The 21,367-nt window shown below is 35.9% G+C and overlaps 1 long non-coding RNA gene across 3 annotated transcripts in view; it reads left to right on the top strand.

The window, feature by feature from the left end:
- Nucleotides 1–21,367, top strand: part of LOC144378052 (uncharacterized) — a 105,002-nt gene that overhangs the window by 67,391 nt on the left and 16,244 nt on the right. For all 3 annotated transcript variants that reach the window (XR_013439549.1, XR_013439547.1, XR_013439548.1), the window contains one exon: nt 14,685–14,851. This is a non-coding gene — a long non-coding RNA (uncharacterized LOC144378052). The remainder of the gene's footprint in view (nt 1–14,684; nt 14,852–21,367) is intronic.

Below are 21,367 nucleotides of genomic sequence, written 5' to 3'. Positions count from 1 at the left end.
TCCCCGGGGACAATGATTCTCTGTCAGTCCCTGTAAGGAAAAAAAAAAAAAAAAAAAAAAAGCTTATTGTTTTGTTCATTTCCCATATTTCCTAGCCAGGGAAGGAAATTGGTCTCTGTGGTAGATTGATTGAATTAATGGTCCTGCTGCTTCACCATTACAAGTACCCTTACCCTGGCCCTGAGCCTTCTAGTGTCTGCCTTATCTGATTCTAAGCCCAGTTATATGACTTATTTGGGACTATGGGATGGAAGCAAGGGAAACACAGGAAGAGGCTCTCAAAGTATCTGCATATCAGGGTAGCTCGTCTTGCTCTCTGGGATGTCTGTGTGAACATGGCTAGGTTAGGCTGTTGGGAGATGAAAGGCCTGTGGAGTCAACCCAGCTGTGGCCATCTTCAAATAGCCAGGAGCCAGTGATACCCCTTGATGTGATGAGCCCAAACTGGAGGCCTCCTTTAGAACCTACAGGCATGAAGCTTTGATTCATTCTGAGTAATCCTTTATTTTCTTCCATGGGCTAAGATGTACAGAACCAGAACTGAGGTTTGAACAATCTCCCTGGTAGAAAATATTTGCTGGTAGAAAATGTGTGTATTGGGGACTGCTTGGTGGGGTGCATCTCTCCAAGGTCCTCTCTAGTTCCACAAGGGCACTTTTTTTCTTACTAAATTGCAAAATGCAATTTAAAAGAAAGTTTTAATAACTAGGTATTTCCTTTGCTTAGATAAGTCCCCAGTGTGACATGCTGTTAAATATAAGATTTGATAGAACCATTTTTGTTTCTATTTGGAGGATTTTTCTTCATATGAATTGAAATGATCCAACAAACAGTTCATTTTTAGGACTCTGTCTGCACAACTTGTTCTAAAAGAATCAAGATAGAGATTAAGCTTCTAGATTAAACTTCTTTCAAAGCTGCTGAGTCATCTTTATGATAATAATCAATTACGTGACATAATCCAATCTGTACTTTTTATAGGTTGGCACCCTCTGTGCTTTTACTTATATATAGAAAGAATCCTAACTGAAAGTTTACAATTTCAGTTTTTGTTTTGTTTTATTTTGCTGCAGATTTAATCCAGAGCCTCAGGCAGGCTAAACATGCATTCTAGAACTGAGTTATACCATTGACCCCCTCCAATTCTTGAGTTATGGTCAGATTATAAAAAATAATATGATTAAAGAACAATCACCTACTTACTTTTATGATGTACAATCAAATTATAAGAGCATGGAACATTTGAATATGAAGATATGGGAAAAATATACAAGGCAAACATTACCAAAAGAGGTCTGGTGTAATTGTATTAGTGATCAAAAAGATTTTAAGACAAAAAGCACAGTCAGAGATTGAGAATTATAAAAATTTAAAACAGGAAAATAAAATTGTAAGTTTGTATGTACTTAATAAAATAGCCTCTACAAAGACATATTTTTGAAGACCAGAAGATTTAAATGTAAAGGCCAAATTACTTAGAAAAAGATAACTTTAGAGAAGAATGATTCTTTTAAATAAGTCACAGGATTCTAAATTTTTTAAAAAGGTGATAATTTTGACTAAATTAAAATTAAGAACTTCTGGTTATCAAAGATTCTATAGGAAAAATAAGGATACACTCTAAACTGGAAGAAGATATTTGTAACACACGTCACAACTGGACCATGAGTTAACACAAAGTATTGTAAAATATTTGTAAAATAGAATACTACATAGTAGTGAAAATTAATGAAGTTCAGCTCTTATAACATTTGGATGAATAAAAATATAAATACATTTAGTGAAAAAAGGGAAGTCCCACAGAAAATAGGCACAGGAGGATATCCTTTTAATAAAGTCAAAACTAAACAATATGTGGTTTAGGATTACATACATAGGGCCTAATGAATGATAAAATAAAATTTAGATTAATGGATATGTTAAAGATTGAGGGAAGGAGAAAGAGTGAGAGCAGAATATAGAATACTGAACAAACACTAAATTCTGATACAATAAATAATACTTTGGGCTCATATTTTTATCCTACCTGCTTCCCTAAAGTGATAAGGGACTACTTGAGTTGTATGAGAAGCATTCTTGGCATTTGCTATTCTGAATGTATTTTTCATCTTGAAGTTACTGTGCGTGGAGCCAGGAGCAATTACTTTTCAAGTGGATATACTGTCACCACCTTTCAAGGTGTCATTGTCCTGCATTTCATCAGAATTACTTGAGCCAGCTAGAGGTTCACATGCCAGGCATCACAAAATAAATGAGCATTGGAATTCTTTCCATCTGTAAAGCAAGGAAATGCAAAATTGAATTCTGACTAAGGGGACACTCCTCTTTTTGAGAAAAGCAAGTATTACAATGTTTTGGTGTGGGTGTGCAGATTCTTTTTAATGAATCTTTTGCTTTTTACTTGTCACTGACAGTTCAAATACTGTCTTTTCCAAGATGCCTTCTACCTTTCCAGCTATTGTTATTTCAATACAGAAACAATAGATGGACCATTTTTCAGTGCACTTTTTTTTTTTTAATTTTTATAGCAGTCTTGATGAGTAACTAGTTAGCCAAAGCTTGATTTAAAAGGCTGGGCATGGTGGCACATGCCTGTAATCCCAGCTGCCTGAGTAGGAGGATCGAAAGTTCAAGACCAAGCTTGACCACTTAGTGAGACCCTGTCTCAAAATAAAAAATAAAAAGGGCTGTGAATGTAGTTTTAGTGGTAAAGCACTCCTGGATTCAATCCCCAATCATGTGAATTGATCAATAAAATAAAATAAAATCATTTTTTTTAAAAGCCTGACAGTGGATCAGTTGAGCCCATGAAAACAACCAGCATGGATTGGTGACTGCTCAGGCAGGTTTTGTAAGTGTGTGTCTGCTTGAGTGCTGACTACAGAATGGCTTTGATTCATTTGTCCACAGAGAATTCAAACATATTTTGGGGTAATTTATTTGTTTATAGATGTTGTATCTGTCTTACCTCCTTCTTGCCCCTACTGTTTGATTTCAAAGCTATTTTTTGGATGTGCCCCTGAGAGTCAAAACTCCCAATGAATTTTCAAGCTGAAAACTGGCTTCAGCACATCAGCCATTTTATATCCATATTTAACAGCTTCAAGGAAATTATGGTTCCATCATCTCCTTTGTGTGTTATAGCTGGGTTGCAATAGTCACAACAAAATACACAAGATACCATTATTAAACCATACATTATTCAGGTTGTTGTGAAAGTTAAGGATATCCAACTGGCCTACTTTACACACACACACACACACACACACACACACACACACACACTCCATATGCACACATACTTAATATGTTTAAAATCTGATCCTAGCCTCTAAAGCCCTCATACCTTAGGGAAATAAAAGCAAGGCTATTGCTCTATAATTGCAGAGATCCAACTGTGTCCTGTTAACCCAATCATTTCATGAACTAGTTCGGGGGCCACCGGGCCACAAAGCCTCAGTGAGTTTAAGATTTATAATTAAATTTCAAATATGAAAGCTCATCTCGCCTGCCTTGTTTAAGAATCCATGAACCGTGTGACTATCTTATGAACATTCAGAATCTTATGGACAGAATCTCTGTTTCCTAAATCCGACCTCTTCTTTTTATGAACTATGCCAATTTTCCTTAAGAAATGTGGCATTGCTTCCTAAAAAGATGTCCTAGCTTAAAAACTCAAGAGATAAAAGGAACAATCCTGAAAGAGTAGATGAGAAGTTCCCTGAATTTCTTTGCACCCCTGATAAAACAAATCTGAAAATACAATCCCTATCACTAACCGTGATTTTAAAATGCCTACCCAAACACTGCTTTTAAGGATCAAGCAAAAGGTCTTTTTTGTTATTTTGTTTGGCTTTGGTTTTGGTTTTGTTCTGGTGGACTGGAGGGGGACATTTAAAAAAAATGAAAATGTAAGAGCTGGAAAAAGTTAGACAACAATGCACATCTGTTTGACCTGGAGAGAAATCAGGGATGAAGGAAGGAGGAATGAAAGCATCCTAGAACATTTTTCAGTCTAAGGAAATTTCACCCAGTTATTGGGGAGTTCTTGACCCAAAGTTTGTCATCAGAAAGGTCTTGGGCCTGCCTTAGTGTAACTCATCATGTGCTCAGTCATTGACTGGCATCATCCCATGAAGAGTGTGGCCTCGGCACAGTCACTGATGGATTACAGAGCTAGTGACTAGAATCCTAGGGTTTCAACTTCATGCTATGAATGACTTCAAATGCTATAAACAAGACATCGAATAATTTAGATTGTATTTAAGGAAGATGCCTTCTTTATGTATCAGTTTGCATAAAATGCTGGATAACAAACAATCTCCAAAATCTTAGTTGCATATGAAAACAAATGTTTTCATGTCCAAGGGTCTGCAGTTATCTTGGCTGGACTGAGGTTTATGTCAGCTTCACAGATCTGTCATTTCAAGACACAGGCTGAAGAGGAAGAGGTCATATGAGGGCATGTGCTTCTCCTGGTAGAGGAGAAATATGAAAACAATAACAAAAACTAAACCACATTGAAAGCCTCTATTCACATCACATGTGATCATGTTCTGGGGACAAAGCAACCCCATGGCCATGTTCAAAGTCAAGGGGGTAGAGAAAAGTAGTCTACCTTCTCAGAAGCTTTGTACTATGCTGAAGGAATGGAAAAATTCGAATAATTTTCTCTTCTAAACTACTGCTGCTCCCCTGGTAAACTGTGGAATAAGTAGTAATCGGAAATTTGACACATAGGATTGATAACTCATCCATCCAACATACATTCTTGCTTTCTCCCTAATTGCTTCATATGCCTTTTCCTGTCTTCAGATTTGCCAGTCAATTTTCTTGAAGCCCTATTCCCTATTGCGGGATCCCTTCTATTCTCAGATGAGTCAGGAAGGTTAGGGGGTGCTAGGGTGAGAGCAATGCCCTTCTTTGGGTAAGATGAAACTTTGGCAGGCTTTTACCCTGCATCATGGGTCTTCATGTTTCTGGGAGTTTTTTTTTTTTTTTTTTTCAAAATGATTACTGTCTTCTCAATGTGAGACAAGATAGGCCTTAGGTTCTCAATATGGGAAACTAGTGGGGCCCCTGTAAGCAAAGCTCACAAAAGTAAGGGTCCTCACATTTCTTTCTCACTCTTATACTTCTCTACCCTCCATCACTTCATGAAAATTAACCCTCCACAGCTTCTCCCAGTGTAGGACTCCAGAGGCTTTGCTCTAGGTAAGCCGATCCCAGCTTTTACTCTCTGGGTTTGAATGTCACTAAAGATTTCAGGAGAGAGGTTTGTTTGCCTTTGTTCTCTGAAAGATCCAAGCAAAACCATGGGGCTTCAGTTTTCCCAGATTTTTCTTGTTTGAAGAAAGAGAATGGCAATTCCCAAGCTCTTTACACGTAGGAACCAGACCAAGCGTATTGCTTAAGCAGTAAGAGTCACAACAGAATTTGAAGCCAATGTGTTTACATCTGTTATTTGGAAATAATCATCTAGACTCATGGATAATTTCAAAATTTTCCCAGGAAGGCCCCCAGTGCCCTTCATCCAGTTTAAAGAAATCTGACCAGTTCGTGAGATATTTGACCCGTTTCTTTTAGTTGTTGTTGTTTGTTTTTGTGTTTGTGTGTGTGTATGTGTGTGTGGTGTGTGAGAGAGAGGAAAGAATCTGAGGTATATATACTTCTGTGCCATTAGATTAATTTTTGGAAAATGAAGATAACAGCTTATATAACCACAGTGTATGTTAAATAAAAATTTGGCCATTGATATTGAATTTGATAGAAATATGAATATTAAATTATGTTAATCACTAGACATAATTATTAATTATTGGCCATAATTAAGTAAATTATTTGGAATTTAACATTTTTTTTCTTGCAGTCTTTTGTGTGCAGCTCTATGAAATTTTGTTACATATGCATATTTAAGTGACTATTACACAGTCAGGATATAAACCATTTAACCACCATAAAGAAACCCCCTCACATCTCCCACGTCATTACATCCTTCTTCTACTCCTCCAGCATCCACTGATATGTTCTTATTAATATAATTTTATTACAGTCACATTATTTCAGTTGTGGGAATATTTATACAGTGTATAAGCCTTTGAGATTGGTTTGAAAAATAAGTAGCATAATGTCTTTATGATCCATTCAAATTTTTGCAAACATTAATAGTTTATTTTAAAAAAATTTAATTCCTGATAAGTTCTTCACTGTATAGATATACTACTGTTTGTCCATCCAATTAATAAGGTATATTTGTGTTGTTTTCACTTTTTAAATATCAGTTAAGCTACTATGAATATTCATGTACAGATTTTGTGTAACATATATTTACTTGATTCTACAATAAACATCCAGAAATAATGGTAGTTGGGTCAAGTGGTAATGGTTTTTAAAGTGACAGGAAATTACAAAACTATTTTCTAATGTGTCTGTACCATTTTACTAGCAATGTATAAGAGCTCTGGAGTTCTCGTTTTCAGTTTTAGTCATTCTGATAGGTTATGTAGTCGTATCTTATAGCCTTGAATTTCACTAGTGTCTAGTGAGGTTGAAAATCCTTTCATTGTTTATTTTCTTATCTCCTCTTGGGTGAAATGTTCAAGTTTCTATCCACTTTCCAGTTGGATTATTTATTTTCTTATTGTTGAGTTTAAAAGAGTCTTAATAAATTCTAGATCCAAATCCTTTGTCACTTATGTAGTTTGCAAATAATTTCTTCCAAGTCTATGCCTTGTATTTTTATCATCTTAGTAGGGTATTTTGCAAAACAAAAGGTTTTAATTTCACTGAACTTTAATTTACTGATATTTAAAAACAGATCACACTTTCAGGGACATCTCTGAAAACTCATCATCTATTTTTAATAGATTTAAAAATAAGTTAGAAAAAATAAAATTATAATAACAGCTGTCTTTTGAAAGGTGAATGAACATACAGTACTAATATGTAAGTATATATGACAATAATGACCGTATATATCATATATACATAGATATGTAGCCACAAAACAAATTTACCCCATAAATCATGAGTCAAGATTCAATTGTAGAAGATATTCAAGTATTTGCATAGCTTTATGATAATAAATTTATAAAATTAAATGTAACAGATGATTTTTGAGACAATTAAATAGTACAATAGTCATGTGGAAAATGCGGGAACTAAATACCTATCCTGAAGAAAAATGATTCTTGGTATAATTATTAATATTTCAAACATCAAAAAAATAAGCAAACAAACAAAAACAAAGCGCAGGTGTCTATACCTTATACTGTTTTAAAATAAAGAAAGAACAGAAGTTGTCCACTGAACTACAGAAAAAAATGCTGTCATTTTTTGTATCACTTCATGACAACATAACAGATGAAGGAGAAAAAGAACTGACCTATTTAAAGTGTGAAATGTAGATCTAGACAATATCATCTACATAGTGATCCCAGGAGGTTAATGCTCCAAATGAAGAAAGTTTAAATTTTTAGAAATCTATTAATAGATTAATTTTACTACTGAGTCAAAGAAAAAAACTAGAAAATTATAAATATTTAAATATATTACAAATGGCATATAATAAAATCCAAAATATATCTAAGGTATATAATTGTTTTAATGTCATAATTAAATAAAATTCATTAAAATGAAGTTTCCATATATGTGGATTATAATAAATATATTTCTGTGTGTGGTGTGTATATATATATGTGTGTATGTATATATATGTATATATATTTATATATATTTATAGCACATAATAGTAACCATCATCATGATTAATATTGAAACACCAAGCACTTTTCCATTTAAACTAGGAACAAAAGAAGGACTATTGCAATCATCACTATTGTTCATAATTGTCCTGAAAATATAAGAGATATAAATAACAGAAATATGAAGGAAATAATTATAATTATTTGCAAATTATGTGATTACACATTTGAGATCTCTTAAGAAAAGCAACAACCATTTGAATTAGTGAAAGAATTCATTAGAACAGGCAATCTCAAAATAAATAATCAAGTGTAGCTTTATTATATAATAGTACCACTTTAGGACTATAATAGAGAAAATGATTGCATTCACAATCATGTTATAAATACTAATATTAATATTTTAAAAATATAAAACATTAAAGAACAAACATCACAATAATTTGACAAGTATTGTATAAAAAATATAAGCCCTATACAAGGACTTGGAAGAAGATCTGAATAAATAACTACATCAGACTAGATTTTGTAATACTGTAAATGATACAGTTTTTCTAAAAATTAACCAAAATAATTAAATATGCAAAGCAAATTTCATTATAAATTTGTTTTTCTTTTTTGTTAAGAAACGATAATTATTTTAATGTTTATCTGAAAAAAATAGCTATGCAAAGGTAACTGAAAAAACTATGATAATCAAGGGAATGTAACGAGTTTAGTCTATCAAATTCTGAAACATATTAGGCAGTATCACAGAAAATGGTGAATAAGAAACTCCAGGAATCAATATCTCCACCCAAGAACTTGCAAGAACTATCAGAGTCCATTGTTTTGAAATTATGGAATCCAAAGGAGACATATAATTTCCTCTCCCCTCAATCTACCCGCCCTAGCCGGACATTGGATTCAGGCACTCAAGAAAAATCAAGTTAGGTCACTAGCTGAAATAAACAGAATACCTGTCTGAATTTTCTTTGAGTTCCTCTTTTAGTCCCTTCTGCAGATGTCACCTGGGAAGCTACTTTAACTCAATGGGTTTAAAACAGTGAACAACATCTTTCCTGGTCTCTCAGTGACCCACTGGTCTTGTTTGCTATCCTGGCACCAGCAAGCTGTACAGGGAATGAGGTTTGGTGACCCCATGGTTGTACACCACAGGGCTAGAAATTTGGGGATGGTACCTGCTATATAAGACTCTGATATTAAGTGAAATCACCAGCTTCTTTCTTCATCAAACACTTCTTTGGATAGTACAAGCATTTGACTAGACTCCAGAGTTTCAAAATATTGAGTTCTTAAAGGTTCAATAGTTAAACTCATCAATTAAAAGAGAGATTATAGAATAGATCTAAAAAACTGCATACACAAATACACACTGCTTACAAGGGAATTATGTTAGATGCAAAGACACAAATAACCAAATCCAAAACAAACAGAAGAAAGAAACAACAAACATTAGAGCATGGATAAACAGAGGAGAGAAAAACAATAGAAAGGATCTGCAAAACTAAAACAGTTTACAAAGATCAACAAAAGAGTCAAACTTTTAGTTAAACTGACTAATAACAAAGAGAGAAGACTCAAGTTAATAAAATCAGAAGTAAATGCAGAAACATTACTATCAATCTTAGAGAAATTTAAGACTATGAGAGAATACTATGTACCATTGTACACCAACAAATGAGATAACCTAGATGAAATAAATGAAATTCTAAAACCAAAACACTATCAGCAATGAAAGATAAAATAGAGAAACTGGACTTCATAAACATTAAAACTTCTGTGCATTGAAGAACATTATCCATAATGTGAAAGAAAACATCCAGAGCAGAGACAAATATTTCCATATTATATATCTGGCTTAATTTAATATTCAGACTATATAAAAAAAAACCTGTGAAACTCAATAACAGGGACACAGACAACATAATTTAAAAATGGAAAATGGACTTGACTAGACACCTCCCCAAAATATATACAAATGGCCCGTGAGCACATGAAGAGTTATTCAAATTAAGTGGTCATTAAGGAAACACAAAGGAAAAGTCATGGACTACCACTTCATACTCACTAGAATACCAATAATAGTAGTGATGAAAATGGAAAAGAGCAAGTATTGGTGAGAATATAGGGATATAGAAATCCTCATACATTAGTGGGAATGTATAATGATACAATTGTTGTGAAAGTTTAATGGTTTCTCATAAAGGTAACAAAATTGTCATATAACCCACACTTTCTACACCTAGCTATATTCCCATGGTAAATGAAACATTTGTCCACATAGAAACTTGTCCATGAACATTCATATTACAGTACCATAATTCATGGTAGCCAAAATGTAGAGAGGGCCTAAAGATCCATCAGAGGATGAGTGGATAAATAAATTGCAGTATAAACATACAAGAAATATTATTCATCCATAAAATTAAATGAAGCACTAGTCTATGTTGCAGCGAGGATGCATTTTGGAACCATTTCATATGAAATTTTTAAGCCAGATGTAAAAAGTGTCACATATTGTCTGATTTCTTTTAGATGAAACATCCAGGAGAGGGAAATTCAAAATTATAGAAAATTAATTTTTATTGCTGGGGAAAGGGAGAATGGAGTCTGGTTTCAAAGTGAGAGTGTATTTTCTTTGATGTTGAGAGCAGTGGCATGTTCTAGTTTTACATTTCTTCCTTTTAAGAGTGCCTTAAGAGTAAGATATCACACACACTTTTAGAATTGGATTGAACCAAGGCCAAAACTGGGCCACAGGTACCTGGTTTCTAACTCCCTTGAAATTTACGTTGGTTATCTTTCATGAGTATATGCTCAACTACTATGCTGAATTTGAAAATATATATATATATATATATATATATATATATATATATATATATATATATATATATTAACTAACAGATTAATTAAAGAAACATACAAGGAGTGCTTATTTTATAGTGGTCATGAGAGCTAGGAGCTGAGAGGATAAGGGCCAAGGGCCAAATGCTATGTCAAGGTTAATATATGATATATGATAAGTACCTTTACGCTTTGCACTAGGATCCTGCCATACTAGCTTCCCTCACTTACAAGACTCTCCTGGAATCACCATCCAACAAGAGCTTTATACACAAGTCCTCATTTCCGGTACTGGTGATACTGATTCAAGACTCCATATATTATATATCCCTAAACTCTTTGCTGTTCCCTATTCTCCTGTTAGATGGGCTTGGAACAGGAAATCTTCATGTCTCAGAGAGGATAAAGGCATTTTCTTGCCTTGTGTATCTGAAAAGTGGTCAGTGTGAGATGAAAATGCAAAGATGTCTAGATGTTAGGTTCAGGCCTCATTCCATCAGGCAACACTGTTCCCACTCCTGCTTCAATTAAAGCCATTGCAAAATGCCTAGGCAACTGTCTAGGTTTAAAATTGGCCCCCAGGTCCCATTTCCTTCATCCCAGGGCTCTGATAAAACATATGGTCCTTTTTAAATGCAAAGTCATGATGATTCTCTGTGATCTGGTGCTCATAAAATCATTATTTTTCCTCCTCTCCTCTCAAGGGCACAGCCCAAATACCTGAAACTTTCCTTTAAAAAAAAAAAAACTGAACAAATACATGAGATTTTTCTTTAAAATTTTTAGAAGAACTTGCCTAAATTTACATCCAAATTCCTAGTAAGCAATTGTGACCCACTTCCATTCAAGTGCCTGTTCTTGTTTCAAGGGCAACTACAGGAAGAAGTCACTGCGTTTATCCCTCATATATCCCCAGCCGAGCTCCTTAGAGGACAATACACCTGCTCACTGAGTGTCCTTGCAATGTTCCTGGTTACACAAGAAAGGTCCTGGGATACAAGGCTATCCATGCTTTTATATCAGAACATGGAAAAACTATTTCCAACCTGGCTCCTTTGCCAGACACTTCATGTGTATCCTCAGCTCAGCCACAGACTCCAGCATTTCTCAAGATGCAAAGATAAAGCCATGCAAAGTCTTATCTAATAGGTTGGTCCTCTGAACAAAGTGAGGATACAGCAGTGTATTCACTGTGCTCATCACAGTTAAGCTCTTGCCATATCCCACTCCCCTACAAATACTCATTCTTCCATGTAAGATGACATGCCCTTTCAGAGTGGTGCCTCTTAGAGAATTCATAAAGAAAAACTAAAATGGGCAAAGATAGACAGATGTCAGTCAAGAGAGTGGTCATGTTTGCTTGTTTTTTTTAAAAAACATACTTTATCTCCATGAAGACAGAGAAGACAAAGAACAAATAGACTCCGTTCTGATTCCCCCAGAGCAACCCAAGTGTAGCTATAGCTTTGATTAGAAAATTAGGTTTACAACTTTATGTAAATGAATAAAAAGAAAAAAAAAGACATTTCCTCTTCCTTCTTCTTTCTTTTTCTCTTCTTCCTGTATTCTTCTTTCATCTAAAGGTCACAGGTCACCCTTTCTTTCTTTGTGACTAGGTCCCACTTACTTCTATTTGTCAAGGGTCTTACGAGGAGGGTACTGTGGGTAAGCCAAGCCTGCTCCCTTGTACCTTATGGTCTTTGCAATAGTGGGATGATTTCTGACTGGGTGTTTATACCTCCAGGTTCATTTCTGTTAGGCCAGCTTTCTTATCTCCTTCAAGCTCTTGCTCAAACTGAACCTGTATGATGAAGCTTACACTCTCCTTTTTAAATCCTGCCCATCTGCTTCCCTCTGGTATTTAGTTCCTCTTTATTATATTCTCTTTGGCATTTATCACTTTCTATGCTACGTAAATTATTTACTTTGTCAGTGGTTGATGGTTTGTTTTGCCCACAACAGGACAAAAGCTTCTTAGAGACAAGCTCTCTGTTCCTTTTGCTATCTGTAGTTGATGTCAATGAATGTCATCCTGATGCCCTGCCACTGCCCCTACCTTCAGAACAAAAGCAGTCATTCCCCAGTTCCTGGGAAGCTGATAGCTCAAAAGGTTTCTGGGAATGGCGCTCTGCTGAAGAGCTTCATTTTGCCCAGTGTCATGCCCTTCCTCAGGGATAACCCATACCCAATGACTACTGAATGCAAACAGGCAAAGTTGACTTCATTACCTCAATTTGGAACAACCCTGAAGGGTACCCATGTTCTATAACTCCATGGCAGGTGGGCTGAGACTACTCTTGTAATTGCTTCTCTCTGGACCAGCTTCTCTTCCCAGGCTTATTTCCTTCACTTTCTCAGGTGCTTCTTGGATATAAATCCCAAGAACATTCCCTTAAAGCTTCCAGCTCTGCTAATCTCTAACTCAGAGTTTATTTCCCAAGGAAGTCAATCTGGAATATTTAATGATATATCCCAAGAATCTACCACAGTGTCTAGCAGTTCAAAGTTCCTTAATAAATATTGAATACACAAAGGAATGAATGTAAAAAACCAGCACTTTCTATGAAACATCAATGTGGACAACCAAATATTTACATGTATCCATTTACAAGTCAGAACTTTCATGCTGTAGTATTTCTCATTTATCCACTCATGACATTTATTAGGCATCTACTATGTATTGATAGATGATACATCGGTAAACTAAAGGAACAAAATTCCTTCCCCATAAATCTTCAAATTTCATGCTGGAATCAAAAAATATGCAAACAAAAATGCACATTAATAATGATGAGCCACAAGGAAAAAGAAAGCATTATAAAAGGAGATAGGAGGCTGAACAGAAGAAAAGTGGACAGTGACCAGAGAGTAGTATGCATTTGAAGCAATCGACAGTCAATGGTTAGCTCATGCAGGCCTTGTTGAGAATTTATAATTTTATCCTAAATGTGAGGAGGTGACATTAAAGGGTTTTAGGAATATGGCATGACCAAACTTATGTTTTCCAAAGAAACCCATTCTCTAATTGCTCCCGGAAGTTTTAGACATTTACCAACCTCCTGTCAAGTTGTTCTGTGCATATACAGTTGGTGTTCAGGGAAACCCACAGGATGCTGCTATCCATGGGTGCCACTATTCAGTATATTTGACTGTCACAGAACACGTTTATATACTTAATTTTAAACCACAAAGGGATTTTATTTACACATTTCAGGAACCCACCATTTGTCAGGGAACGGACCTTCTTTAACCTTCTTAATCTTAAAGACAATGGTCTTAATCTAGAGACCATGGTCTCCTTTTACAGATGAGAACACTGGGAGTCACAGAAGTTACATGACTTTCCCATATTTGCACAGCGAGTAAGAGACAGAGATGCTATTGAACTCAAATCCTCTTATTTTCTATCTTGTATTTTTTATACAATGCTTATCCACATGTATTTGCTCTCCTTTTTTTATGGTCTGGGTCAGGGAAGTAATTACTAAGAGAAATGACCATTCACTGTGCATAGGTTAGGCCACTTAGATGCAGCATTTGACTTGGCCCCCAGTCTTATGAGTAAGTATGATGGTCTGCAGTTTGAAGATGAAGACATTACAGTATAACACCTTGTAGTCATCCTGTGGTACATCAACTGGCATCCTCAGCACCACCTGGGAGCTTGTTAAAAATGAAGAATCTGCAGTCTCTGCCTATGAAACCAAGATGATAATAGCTTTGTTATATATTTATTGTCTTTCTTCCTTTCATTGTTCATGTGACTGGACGAACCATTCATGTTCTCTTTACAAATGAAGACTGTGATTTAGTGGATCTGCTAACATTCCATTAGCCACAAGATAAGCCTCACATTGATGCCCAGATACATGCTCTGTCCAAAGAGCAAAAGAGAGGGTTAATCAAACTAAATGGTTGACTCAGCTATCACAGAGGTTATTTGAATCCTGGTCATTTTATTCAAGTTACTCTTATTATCAAATGGTATGTGTCAAATTTTTTTTTTGCCATTGTTTTCTGGAATCTACTACTAAATTTAACTAATTGTCAAATGATTGTTTTAAAGCATATACAATACTCTATGGGGAAGGAATTCAGGAAAACATAATTTTCTGTGTTGTCTCTCCCCAGGCAGGCCTTATTCCTTATAGAATGGCACCTCAGACAGCTGCCTGGATGAACCTCCCATTCATCCAACTCTGTTCCTATTCTAAAAGAAGATTAAAAGCTCGTCTCCTATAGATGAATGATTTGGCATTAAATCAGTGAAGACTCCTACCTACCCTTTCATCTATGAGGTATGTTAACCTTATGAAAATATATTAGACTCCAACCTTATCCCAATCAAGAAATGGAATACTAATAGGATGATGGAACCTCCCTCTCAGACTCCTTTCCCATCACTATGCCTCAAAGTACATCCACTACCCCAACTTCAGCCAACATGTTAATTTTTTTTGTTTCTCTGCTCTGGATATATGGAGTCATTCCGTATGTTCTTGTATGTCTTGTTTCTTTCACTTACCACTATGTGAGATTTACCCATATTTTTGCATATAGTTGTAGATTATTATTTCTCATTCTATGTAACATTTATGTACTTATGTATTCTGTACAGAGAAGAACAATTTGGAAGCTCCCAGCTTTTAGCTATTAGGAATGATTCTGCTATAAACATTCTACGATATATATTCTGTTTAACTACACACACAAGTCTTTTGGGTACACAGCTATGAGTAGAAGCATGGTGTCATAGGATTTATGTATATTCAGCTTCAGTTGATACTTTCAGCTTCCATTTAACAGGGTCTATTTTAGGATAGACTAGACTTACTCCTTGATATATGTGATTTTGACTGGCCATTTAAAATTCAATAAACCCAAATGAGTTTAAGCTATTTCTGGACCTAAGCTATTCTTTGGTTGGAATTAGGCAGTTCTGAAGATGCACTAACTTCTTTATGATCCTGGGTCTCTATGCGGTTTATTACTCATAGATTTGTAAAAGATGAGGATCTTTGCCACCAAAACTGTCATAGACAGGGAAAATAGTCTAACACATCATCACTCAACATTCTCCTGGGTTGGTGAATTTGGAAAATTGCTATCTTTTTAGGGTTCCAGTTTCTCTTCATAGAGAGTCAGGCCTCATAGCTCAAAGGCTATACTAATGACATTAGATGGTATTGTCTCTCTCCAGATTTTTGCATATCTGCCCCTCTGTGGAGAGAGACAGAGTGTTAGAAAGTAGAATTTGAGGGAGGACAGACTCTTTGGAAGTAAGAGATAGAATGAAAGGCACTACTACTTCTACCGAATACCATATCTCATCATCTCTCATAGCTCTAAGAGCTTTATTGCTCAGTGTCTGCTGATCAGTCACAACTGACAGATTTATCCAAGAGCCTCCAGACCAGCCGGAATAAATGTTGAAGTGGTCACCATACTCCAAAGGACATATCAGATAGATGTAAGTGATCCATGGGAGCAGAAGACAAAATGTGCAGAGGAAAACTTTCTCACAGCACCTTAGTTAATAGCAGCAGGTTGAGACTTTCTATTCTGTCTGCTGTATGACTGTCCTTGGATAAGTATAAAAATCAGTTGGAAAACTTTCTTCACAGAGTTTCCACTTTGGTAGAGAAGACATAAAAATATTTTAGGAAACAGGACATGATTCAGATACAAATAATGATACAAACTGGCTCATAAGAGTACAAGTAAGACAGGGAACACTTTTAACTGTATAAATGGTCTCAATGAATTTGTTAATGAGATAGCCAAATGGAACAATTATGCAATACATATAATATGGTTAAAATGTGCATCTAAATAATATTTAGTTATGCTTTTTAATAAAGTTTTTATCTTAGTAAAAAATAGACTAAAAGTAGTATTCAAAACCCTGGAAGAAATCAGATGCATGCTCCAGTGAAGAAATTAAAGCAAGTTAAAGGAATGTGTTTACAGGAAGGGTTAAGGGAAACTGGCAGGAATCAAGAAGCCACTGCAGTTAGCAGGAGTCAAGGGCAGTGTATCAATCCTAGGGTGAAAAGGTTTGGGAGAAGAAACAACAACTAGCAACCAGGAGAGCTGTGTTTGTAGGTGGGGAATCAGCCAACTTGTAGCCACCTGACAGAAGGGAGCCAAACTTTACTTTCCATCACTCCAGTCTCCTATTGGTGTCCACCACTGGATGAATCCAACTAGAAAATGGGAGGCAAAGGAGCTGTTGATGCAGTCTTCTAAGATAAACTCCTTTTGCTCCCAGGTGGAAAAGAACTCTAAGAACATCATATGGACAGTTAATTTTTCTCAATAAATGAAGCAAAACTCTATTTTTTGATTATTTTTTTAAATGCATACCTATTTTACTGTCATTTAATGTCCATTCAACACATCTGGCTCATTATGCATTCTTTAATTAGAGTCTAAATTTGTAAACTCCTTTTCCCAGTGATGAATATCAGAAGTTCTTTTCTTCTTTTTTTTTCCCCTCCTCAGCTGGCTTTATCTGGCTAAAAGATTTATTTTTTTAAGCAAATGTTAGAGGGTTATGTAAAAACTTTGAAAAAAATATCAACAATCAGCTTCAAAAGGTGAGCACAAAATTTCCTGAGGCATCTATAATTATATTAGAATTTTACAGAGAAGATATTATCTTCTAACTCCAAGCCTATATTTAGGTGCTACAGTACCTGGTTGCATCCTGTTTAGTCTCCTTAACTATTGATTTAGGAATTCACATAACTATTTATTCCCTGCTCAATAGAAAAGATTGCTTACCATAGCAACTCCTGCATTAGCATTCAACTTCCTAGTTACAGAGCACCTTGCTAAGGAGGAGGAACATCAACATGCAAAGTGAACCCAATTTTTTAAATACAATTTTAAGGGGGAAAGGTACTATATTAAAATTTGTAACATTGAAGACATCCCAAGCTAGAAGCTTGCAATTGTCTAAGGTTTCTTTGCAATTAATCTACATACTTTTCTAATTCTGAGCTTTTTGTTCCTATTGCATTTTTATAAGCCAAGATGGGTGGGAAATGATAAAATATTATGAGTAACCTACAAGGAGGCTTGCTGCTCTCCAAGAGGAGTTTCAATGTCAGCTTTGCTTCAGAATAATGTTTCTTTCTTCCTTTAGAAAAAGCCAAATTCCTGGTCCTGCCACTCAAACTCTGAAAGTGAAAATATTTGGTCTAATTTTCAAGTGTACTTCCCTGATGTCAATCAAGTGTCTGAAACGTTAGTGATTGTTTTTACCACATACTGTGAAGTGAGGTAGCATTTTAATTAGGGAAGAAAAAAAGAAATTGACTTGTGTTAAAAAATGATAGTCAAAGCTTTTGGGGACTGAACTAACAGATAGAGACTTGGAAGTTATGATTCTTATGTCATTAATCAGATCCTCTCTGAACCCTAGTTTGGAATTCCACTGATTAAAAGGAGCTGATTTGGCAGAGCTTGATAATGCTGCTCTCAGATAAAGGTGGTAAGATTGGAGGTGTTAGTGGCTTGAAGTCCTGCTCTAGTTCAAGGGAAAGTTTTATCTAAAGGAAGATAATGGTTGAAAGGAAAAAATAAAAATCCTGGGCTCAGTGACTTCAGGCGAACTGTTGGATAATAGAGGTCAAGAGAGGTGATCAAGATGTTATATCTAGGAAAGAATCCTGGGGAAAGAGAGTCTAAAGAATGGAATTGAACTTTCTGTCCAGGAGAAAGCTCCTCTATCTGCTTTGTGTCTAGAGCTTTGCCTGGATTCCAAGAGGCAGGCTAGAAGCTTGAATGAGAACACCATTCCTGATTGAAGCTGGAGCAATAAGTAAGGTTTCCCACATATATTTTTATCCTGGGCACTTATTCCCCTGGAAATGTTATGGGCTTTGCTTTCATATTAAGCTTCACTTCTCCAGCCTTGATCAAAAATGAGAATCTAGGGGCTTGACAGACATATTGCCATTTATTTTCATGAAGACTTAACCTAGCAACGAAGGGCGTCGCTTTCCATGGAGACCTCAGCATGGATGTGTACTGTCTGTGAAATAATCAGAAAGGTTCATACAGATGGAAAAGTGGAATGAGGAATCAGCTTACAAATCGATTTAACCCGGCCTTTGACAGTTATCTCGGTTTCACCGCATCAAATGACAGATGGATCAGCTAATGGGTGATTAGACTATTAACACTGTCAATATTTTCAGTTGTTACCATTGTTATAAGATCCCTTCTTATCAGCTTGGTACCCGAACTTTGGCAAATATCAGTGTACCAGGTAATCTGGAAAACTCATCAGCTCCATCCACTGCTATGATCTGGTTCTGCGTAGGACCTGAGAATCTGTCTTTCTAACAAGTGCTTAATTAGGTATTGCCATTGTGTTGACTGGGAGGCCACAGTTTCAGTAGCACCAAGACTCCTCAGGCTGCAAAGAAGTCTGTGTTTCCACAAGTCTCCAGATGAAACTGATGATCACCAAAGACTGAGAAGAACCTCTGGTTCTTAGTCTTAGTGCGACCCTGGACCTACTGGAGGAGGTACATAAAGACTGTTGATGGCTGGGTCTCACCCATCTGTTCTGATTGAAACTGAAGTGGAAAGCAGCCTTCCAGGGCGATTATCAGAAGTTCCCCCAGAGGACTCTTATGTGCAGCCACAGTTGAAAACCATTTCCTACACCATACCTTCCTTTCCAAGCTGAGAGTCAACACTACCTGCCATTTTTCCTTTTCACTACGCTGCTATGTAAAAGAGCTGGCTAAATTCTAGCATGTGAAAGGAAATTAGCTTTCCCAGCCTTGTGTGAAGTCAATCCCAGTTTACCTTAGGTACTGTAGGGAGTGTGAGTAATGAAGGACTCAATTCAAAAGCGCAGGAAGTGAGTCAGCCGGAAGAGGTAGAAATTTGGGCAAAAGAGCAAGTTCTATAAATCTGTAGAAGTGAAACCCACTTAGTTACCTCTGAAGGGCCAAATGTGCTATTTAAAATGCTCCAATAGAGCATTCAGTTTCACAGCTGTCTGTAGCTTTAAGGCCAAATTCTCATTCCCTAAAGTTAGGAAACAGAAGTAGGAGCACTACCAAAAGCCACACAGACTACTGAGATTTTAATTAAGCCCCAAAGACTTTAAGGACCCCTGTCCAGTATTCCTAAATGTGCTATTCTTTGCCAAGTGATGCAAATAGATTTCTCTTGACCTTCCCTGTACTTGACCCAGATCTCTTAAGTCTGTATATTGTTAACATAAAAGGATGCCCACATTTTAAATTTCAGATAATAAATTTCTCCAATACAAAGCCATGTCCTTTTGTTATTTTCTCCTAGATCTTGATTTTTTTTAAAAAAGTCTTTTTATGGAAATGTGTTAAAGAAAAAGTAAGCTAGATTCCTTCCTCTGTGAAATCCAACTAGAATTTTAAGCAGGAAATGTGGTTATTATGCCAAGTCAGAGCACTGGATGGAGAACCCAAAACATAGGATCTTCATGCCAGTTTTGTGCCTTATTTTATGACTTTGACAAAGTCTTTTTTAAAAGTCTTCTGAGCCTCATTTTCTTTTTATGTAAAATGACAATGATGTCTCATGTTCCCTTTTGACTTTAATAATGTAAAAGGGACTTGGAAGGACATGGGGATCTGAAAAAAATCCTGTGAGATTGCTGTCAACTGCAAATCTATTGTTTTAGTTTTCAAACTTTCAACCACAACACTAAAGTGGGTCTTTGACTCTGCAATGATACAGCTTCAATCCTGTCTCCGCCCTCCTCTCTCTCCTGCTGTGTAATGGCTGTTGTTTTTCATTGATATGATTTAAGAGACTGGAAAAAGCAAGCTGTAGTCTCCAACCCATTCCTCTTAGGGTGATAGAAAATAAACTATTTTTTCCTATGATCTGCTTCCAAATCACTCTCACCAGCTGTGAATATTCCCTTTACAGAAAGTTATCAGTTGACGCTTTTTCCTACAGTTGCTTGGTACTCAACCATATTTTTGAAATGAGATTCCACTTATTTCATTGGTTCTCGGAAAATATAGGCGATTTCAATATCCACCCATTTTTGCTTCTCCCTAATGGAAATAAGAGGAGGAAAGGGCATCTCTAATTTGGTAGTAAATTGCAAAACACTCCAAAGACTCTTGTTGGTCCCCCTAAATTAGTGTTAAGACTTGTTCTTCTCTTTTAAACTGCCCATATTGTAGTATGAATTACTAATTGTCATCCTGAGATCAAATGTACATTCTATTTAGTGACAAAGAATATTAATGCATATTTGCATGCTACAAATGAGAAACTTTTCATTGAAATCCTAACCTAAGTCACATAGATAAATCAAAAATATCGTTGTGTTATGTCTGACATGTGTGTATTGTTTTGTACACCCCAAGACACACTCATGGAATTAGCAAAGATTTAGTGTACCCTGCAGTCTCTTAAAAAGAAATTAGCAAAAATGATGGGGAGAATATAAACGTGAATTTGAATTTGGCTTTCACCTGTTTTATTTTTAACTGGATAGTTTTAGGAGATTTCAGAGCAGTCAGACTTTCACTGAGAAATGTAGTCACTTGTGACAAGATGCAGCCTACTGGCAGGAAGAGCAAGCGCAAGTTGCCTGGCTTTCCTGCTGTGGAAGTCAATTCCAGATTTCATTCTCCAAAGACTTTAACAGCAACAAAGTAAAAAATATGACTTCTTTTCAGTGTGTGCTTAGGATGTTTTCCCTTTGATGAGATCCTAAGAGGTGAACTGTGGCAGGCTGGCTTCTGTTTTGTACCAGGAAGAGAAAATCTGGGAGAGACTTTACTTTTATT

The sequence above is a fragment of the Ictidomys tridecemlineatus genome, chromosome 5 (genome assembly GCF_052094955.1).
Source record: "Ictidomys tridecemlineatus isolate mIctTri1 chromosome 5, mIctTri1.hap1, whole genome shotgun sequence".
Lineage (NCBI taxonomy): Eukaryota > Metazoa > Chordata > Mammalia > Rodentia > Sciuridae > Ictidomys > Ictidomys tridecemlineatus.
This window is presented reverse-complemented; position numbering and strand designations above follow the sequence as displayed.